A 7,652-nucleotide genomic window follows, 5' to 3' on the forward strand; every position below is an offset into this window, starting at 1 on the left:
TTAACAGCAAAATACATGTAGCCCATTTAGCATTCTCACAGTCAATATTTGCTGAATGCATCAGCTGCATGACCACAGCTGTCAAAAAGGGAAGATTTTCTGATTTTCACTCCTTACAATTCTACATTTTATGGAGGAAAAAAAAAAAAGAAAAATGAGAGGAACAAAAATTTGAGGGGTGATGGCTATCTGAAAGTATTACTATTTATTTATTTAAAGATGGTTGTGTTATCTGAATCTCATGATAAGAAAATTGGGAGGAGGAGGAAGGGCCGAAATAAACATTTTCACAACATTATGGTGGAGGATTAAGCAATGAAAACCAGAAACCTCTTAGGAACAACTTGCCAAAAAGGAATCTCAACCATTTCAAATTTATGCAAGGGAAACAACAGCAAGACAGAAGGCATTCTTACTTGAACAAGGGAATAAAAGTACTTATTCTGACCTTGAAGGCTCAACTCTGTGAAAGTTGGATGTATTTCACATTATTTCCTGTTATACTGAGGAGAAAAGAAAACAAATCCAGGCATCCTAATGGGGCAAGCTCTCGTCTTCATATGAATTAAAGCTCTAAGCACTGAAGTTGTACTGATGTGAAACAGTAATATAATTAGGGTTACTTAAGATCGTTTTACCCCAAAGTGACTTCCTCCAGCTATGTCACTTTCCTCCAGCTATGTCACTTTCCTCCAGCTATGTCACTTTGGAAACTGTACTGCTATGAGGAAATATCTCTAGCCAATTACTCATCTTGTCTATACAAATATATCTGAGGCACTTATCTCCCCAAAGCTGAAATGAGAACATTAGCAGAAAATATAGTATTTTTCCCCTTCTGCTTATAGAGAGGTAATATAAAGAGAGAATACTGCAGTTTTGCTCTGCACGTTCATAATTACCGCTGTGTCTGGTTATCAGAGAGAGAACATCAAATGAGATGTGCTTGGAAATCGTGTTTTGACCCAGATCATCATTCCAGGTACCACACATACTTTGTGCTCTCTGGTACCCGTGAAAACAGGTCCTCCGTTATCCAGAGCTGCAAGTTGGGAGTCTTAAGGCACACTTCTCTGCCTTTATCCACAGATGGAAGATCACCAGAATGGAAACAGACTGAATCATAGAGTCACTTAGTTTGGAAAAGACCTTCAACCAACCATCAACCTGACCTACCAGGTCCCATCACTAAACCACATCCCTTACTGCCACATCTTTGAGACTACAGATTCACATCTCTCTCAAATACCTCCAGGGATGGGGATTCCACCACTTCCCTGTGCAGCCTGTTCCAATGCTTAACCAACCTTTCCCTGAAGAAATTCTTCCTAATATACAATTCTTCCTAATATCCAATTCTTCCTAATATCCATTGCAACAGCATGTGGGAAAGGAAAAGCTATCTCAGCCTGGACTATTTAGGTTGTCTCCACCACAGGGTGGAGAGTTTTCCCCATCTGATTATCTTTTTAATCGTGTTTGGTATTTGCTGATTTACAATTAGTTCTGCTGTTTTGCACCTGGTTTGATATCAGACAAATACCAGCTCCCTTCTGCTGCACTTTAAGCCTCTAAACAAAAGACACTGCCTTCATACATTTAAGCCTCAACAACTGCAGACAAGCATAAGATGGAGATATTCACGGCTAGATTTTGAAACAGCCTCCAGGTATACCCACCGTGCTTTGTATTTTGCTTCCTATGGGCAAATCAGGAATGCAACTATCTGCCAGACACAAGCTTGCCTGTTATTTTTGTGCACAGAACTTTAAATAACTGCAAGTATGTACCCTTAAAACAGCATGCCCACAGGTTTGAACACCACACCGACCCAAACGAGGGCATGGAGGAAAGGCTGGGAGGCCAAGTGGTTGCACCATGGGGCAGGGCAGCATGCATCAGAAGTCCCCCTCAGCCTCAGCCAGACAGAAGTACTGCATGCTGTGTGTTGCTCATGCACAGCACAGCCAGCTCACTGAGGAACAGGCATACTACGTGATCAAAATGCACTTGTGCAAGAGCTTATCTGCAATCTCAGAAGCCATGACTATTAAATGGGGGCAAAGACTAGAGGAGGCCCTTTTACCTACCTACTTTAATTCATACCAGCTATGGAAAAAGTAAGACAAAGAATAGCTGAGTAGCTTCTGTTTAAACAGCTTCTGTTTAAACACTTCAAACTACTGCTTAATTCAGGGAGAAAGCAGAACAGAAAGAAATCCAAATAGGAGATTAAGAGCTATTTATTTTGCCATGGTCTTTGAGAAGCAGAACATACAGAATCCCTTTCTCCTTAAGCACAAAAGCATAAATGGACAATTTCCTTGCTCATAACTCCGTAGCTATTTTCTACTGACTTCTGTTAATTTTCTGCTGACTTCTACACTCAAAGCTTTCCTGGCTTTTGAGTTCAATTAGTTTCTGGTCCACAGGGACAGATTCATCACTTCTACTTCCTGTCCCTGTAATCAGTTCCAAGAACTGCCTCAATTTCTTGGAGTTAATTCTTTCTCAGAATTAACCATTAATCAAAGACATCCAGTGTTTCAGCTAAACAAGCTCATTCCTCAACTAGTATTTTCAATGAGATTTTCTTATATATTATTGTACATACACTGCACCTAACCTCCTTCAACGTAACTGTACCTTTGGGACACAGTGGACCTTAGATGTTGGCTAGCTGCAGGATTAGGTAAGTCTGGTCTCTGGTCTCTGAACCTGGTCTCTGAAAACAGACTCAAGCATTTCCCTAGTGCATTTATGCTTGGAGACACCTGTACTGGCTTCTACCATGATTAAAACGGTTGCTGGTGGAAAGTCACTACTGGGATTATGTGGATTGCTTTAGAAGGGGAAACCTGGCTTTTGGGTGGGATGAACCATTTACTTACATGCTTCATGAGGCACCTACAGCTCTATTGCGTGGTGGCAAAATTAAGCCTTATGGACTGATTCGTTTGTCTTGCTTACTTTGCCAGATCACCCCTGCATGTTTCCAGGAACAGAAAACTTCTCCCACAGCAATGATCTGGAAAAGAAATGAAACAAACAGCATTTTTAAACCCTGTTTGTCACGATCCATGTTGGTTTATGGTATTGAATGATTCATTTTGCTGAATCACAAAAGACAACTCTGAGAGATTTTTTGGGAAATATCACATTTCAAAAGGTTGAAGAGCAGGATTTCCCTTCCCTCAGCCTCAACGTGTGTATCTGCAGACTGGGGGCATGTCCTCCCTGCCCCAACCCTGCGTCTGCTCAGGATGACCCCGGGGCTTCCTAGAGAGATCGTTCAGTACTTGCCCAGGAAATGAAGCAGATTAATGTTTTTTTAAGAAGGTTGCTCTTTAAATGTTTGTGTTCTTTGTGTTAAGTTATGCATTTGTGCAATGATATCCCTGCTGAAACTGATGTGGACCCAATCAGGGAAACAGCACAAACTGTGTTACATTATGAGGTTTAACATTTAATTACATTGGCCTACTTATGTGAATCAGATATTATTCTCTTACTCATAAAACACATCTGATTTCTTCACATGAACAATTGTAATGTGATACAAATGCAAAGGTCTATACGTGGATGAAACCCTATGATTTAACTATCCAGACAGTGTCTCCAATTTTCATCAAAAGTTTGACCACATGCATAAAACAATGAACAAAGCTCTCTTATCCTCTGAAACTTTTACACAAATATTAAATTCTTAATTCTTACTTCCTTTTAGAAGTAAGAGGGAAACAAAAAATTAATTGAAATATGAAAAGCAGCTGACTGGCCCTGACGTGATATGTTTTTTTTCCAGTTCCACGTGGGAGTTTCTGCAGAATGTAATGGGAAATAAAGCAGAGAGACCACAGACGGATATGGGTAAGGCATCAGCTGACATGCCACGGAGTTCCAGTCTGTGTCTCCATGCTGAATTGTGTCTTCTTTGCACAAAAGCTCTCTGCTGCCAGGGGCACAGAAATAAATTTACCAATTAAACCCCAAGCCTCCAAATGGCAAATGTCTGTTGATTGCTTCTTTAAGCTGCACAGCTCACATTAGATCTGATTGATCATTAAACTTTGCCTCTAACTAAAGCTCCAGTGATGTTGGAGGGACAGCTATGCGTGGATAATCTTCCAGATGCATTCATGACCCTTTCTGTACACTTCTTAAAAAATTAATTCACTAGTAATTCAGTATGCAGTAATTCACTATGAAGATTTTAAATGTGAGAACTTTGCCAAAACGAAATACCTGGTATTTTCAATTCTGACATCATACTTTCTTCTTTGAGCAAAACCTCTTGTAAATTTTGGTTGAATTTGCCAAACATTAAATCAGTCTGAAGCTGAATTTCTCTGGCTGAATTTACCATTTGCTAAAAGAGAAGAAAAAAATGCTGAGCTCTGTTACATACAAACATAAAAGGCCAACTGTCACTGCTGCATTTCCAGGTTTCTGAGTACAGACACAGTATTCCTCATTAGGGAACTGAAAATTATAAAAGGTAGTATTATTCATCTCCTATATTTTATACTTAATGACTTGAGCAAATGAACATTTAGTAGTAAAAGAAAAATGCTCTAATTCATAAAACAAACAGGCAAGGGTGGCTGGGTGAGATAATTTCCAAGGAAGTGGAGATGACTATTTCTATAGAGACAGCAAAACTTCTGGCTTGAGCAGTCGAGGACCCTTCTGCTGCAAATGTTCCTCCTGACACGCGCAGCAATGTCTCACCACCCAGGCTTGCAGCTGGGCAGAAGCACAAAATAATGCTGCATCTTAGTTCAAACCTTCTGCCTAACTACTAACATTGGGATGCAAGGTGGAGCAGTAACCAGCAAAGAGGGCTGACAGCAATTCAGTAGCCAGGGGAATGGTCCTTCAGTGCTTAGGGGATGATGAGGAAAGACGTGGGCTGTACTGCGCTGATCCTATAACACCCTGTGAATGCTCTGAAAGGGACATCTGCTGAGCTAAATCTTGGATTTAGTTTTAATCCATGTGGCTTCCTCTGCATTTATCTAGGGCTTTCAAACAGACTGGAAAGGCTCGGTGCTGACAAAGGAAGAAAAGAGGTCATTCAGTAAATGTCTTCATATCCATGTATCACATGCACAGAGAACTGACTTGGTGATTCTACGAAATACCCAAACACATGTCTGCAGAGCTTTCCGCAGGGCTCACCAGTGTAGGCTGCAGCCAGCCACAAGAAAAACAGAGGTTTCTCCATCACCAAAGGGCAAAGGGCTAAAATGCAACCTTCTCAGTGGCAGGGCAGCAGATTCTCCTAAGAAAACACCTCTGCCATGGACAGCGATGAGGTGATGACTGATCTGAAATGATGTCTCTCCACCCAGATTAGATCCTCACTTACAGACCAAAACCTCAACCAGTTTGTTTTCACAGTCCTAAGGCTTCCAGAAGATATACAGAAGCAAAATATCACTTAGATGAAAAGCCCTCATGCAACAAATAGTGATACACAGTCCCAGGCCAACTGCATGCAACTAGCAGTCCATCAATTTTTTCATTCTGTCAACAGCTGTTACAGGGTGAAAGGGCAACATAAATGGAGAGCTTAATCTGCAAGAAATCACAACCAGAGGAAGCGAAGGTTAAATCTGTTCGATGCATTACCAACTTCATTATTTTAAATGTACAGGCACAAATCTGTTCTGATTTTAGGAAGCACAGGAATTTATTTCATTGTTCACATGTGCAGTGAGTAGCAGGTAGCAGAGAAGATTTTTTTTTCTTCAGAAGAATAAACCTGCCTCTGATCCTGTAAAAAGCTGTGCTCACCTGAGTAACAAGTGCTTCTGTAAAGCAATATTTATAAATCTTACAGTGTAGTTCTGCCACAGGCTGCAGAGCTTTTCTCCTCGATTTCTTACAGGTAAAGTAAAAAAAGGGCTTTTTTACTACCTTGTAATTCATTTGAGGCATGATCCTAGTGCAAAGAAGTGCTTGTGCTTTATACCAACTAAACATAGAAAACTTTTGGAGGGAAGGTACAGATTTAACTCATTAATCACCTCACATTAAAAGCAAAAGCTAAATTACTGGTATTCTTACCATGCATTCTTTACCACGTAATCCAGCCAAGGTAGGAACAAGCTGCCGGGTGTTAAAAACAATTCCCAGAAAATTCCTTCTATTTCCCCTTTAAAAGGGTTCAGAACCAGAACCCTCAACATGAGTCTGTACTCCACACTCTAAAATAAACTTCATAGTGGCTCAAAACCTTGCAAATATTTGAGATAAGTTTGTTTCCTATTAGATCCATTTACATCTTCGCCAAAAGCAAAGTTTTTGAGAACCACAAATACCAGTTCAGTTTTCTGCTAATGAAATGGAAAGAGGAATTCCCAGCTGCTTCTCTGCAACTGAAGGAATTGCCATGGTGCCTTAGGCAGCTTTAAATATTTAATGAACAATTAAAAGCTAGTAAAATATGGCTTTAGTTAAACCTGTTTTAACTTCCGTCTTTGGGATGTACTCAAAACTACCCCAATTCCATTGACACACTGGAGGAAAGGAACATTAAAGCATAAAGCTGCGCTGCAAATTCAAGGCAAGCTCAAATGCAAGGAAGTGCCACCATTAAGGTTAACCTAGAAATTTGGCTCAGAACTCAGATTATACCAGCCCTGATTAAAACATTTTTTGTTGTTATTGTTTATTTTGTTTTTTGATAAAATTGTCTCTCAGCTGTAAAAAATGGTGGTGACTAAAAGCTCAGCTGCTAACACCGCTGGAATAGATTTATTGCATGGAAATGGGTTGACCTGCAGCAAGTGACTGATGGTGCAAGCTACAAGGATCTGGCACCTCCTTATCACAGGGGTGAGTGCTTTGGTTAGTGCAGCTCTCTGCATATGCAAAGAGCACTGACAGCCACTGACTTACAAAAAAATGAATGAAACTCCAAAACAGATCTGTGAGGCACAAGTCATACCTATTCCTTTAACACCAGCAAGCCTTTCTCCAACACCACTGCATTTAGGTCACACACAAACAGAAAAGCAAAGCACAGCAAAGTTGAACAGACTTTGTTAAGGTCAAAGTACAAATGAACTGGAGAAAGGAGGGAAAAAAATAAGAGATAAGATAAGGACCAGTAATTTCACAGAGCTCTGACTACTAATGTACATTACTCATGCACAGGGTTTGCTAGAATATTCTTTCCCCTTCTTCGCTGGTTACAACTACAATCACCTCTTAAATCACTTAGTTCTTTATGAAAAAGGCCTGGAAGTTGTATTTTCTTTCTTTTTGGTTGTTTTTATTTCTGGCTCCTCTGTTTTAATGTAATTGCAGCTATTTAATATGTTGTTTTATACTTAGATCAGATCTGAAGGGCTTTGTGCTAGTTAGAGATAATCTAATATAGCCAAGACATTTCTTGGCTTGCTCCATGCCTTTTATTTTTTAATTAAAAATAAATAAATAAATACATCTTGCTCAAATCCTCATTGTCTGACCATTCAGATGCCTACTTATTTTTCACCCCAAAGAGCATTTCAAAGTATTTCTTGCCCATGAACACAAGCTGAAAAACTCCAGTACCCAATTTACTGCAATAGTTTAAAAAAAAAAAAAAAAGTCCCAAAGAGCTTGCTTGTTATCCAAGGAAATGATGCATTTGGGGTGTG

The 7,652-nt window shown here is 39.9% G+C and overlaps 1 protein-coding gene and 1 long non-coding RNA gene across 2 annotated transcripts in view; one reads left to right on the top strand and one right to left on the bottom strand.

Annotated features, from left to right (window-relative positions):
* LOC308195179 (melanopsin-like) overlaps positions 1-7,652 on the bottom strand; it is an 80,276-nt gene that overhangs the window by 62,809 nt on the left and 9,815 nt on the right. The window contains exons 4-5 of the mRNA XM_080592171.1: positions 4,246-4,369; positions 2,892-3,028 (exon numbers count right to left, since the gene is read on the bottom strand). The gene's annotated coding sequence lies outside the window, so the exon portion shown is untranslated. The remainder of the gene's footprint in view (positions 1-2,891; positions 3,029-4,245; positions 4,370-7,652) is intronic.
* Positions 1,894-7,469, top strand: LOC308195183. Its single transcript, XR_013951315.1, has 3 exons — positions 1,894-2,692; positions 3,806-3,870; positions 5,023-7,469. It is a non-coding gene; the product is annotated as an uncharacterized lncRNA (long non-coding RNA).

Source organism: Anser brachyrhynchus (genome assembly GCF_964034855.1).
Source record: "Anser brachyrhynchus genome assembly, chromosome: 4".
Taxonomy (NCBI): Eukaryota; Metazoa; Chordata; class Aves; order Anseriformes; family Anatidae; genus Anser; species Anser brachyrhynchus.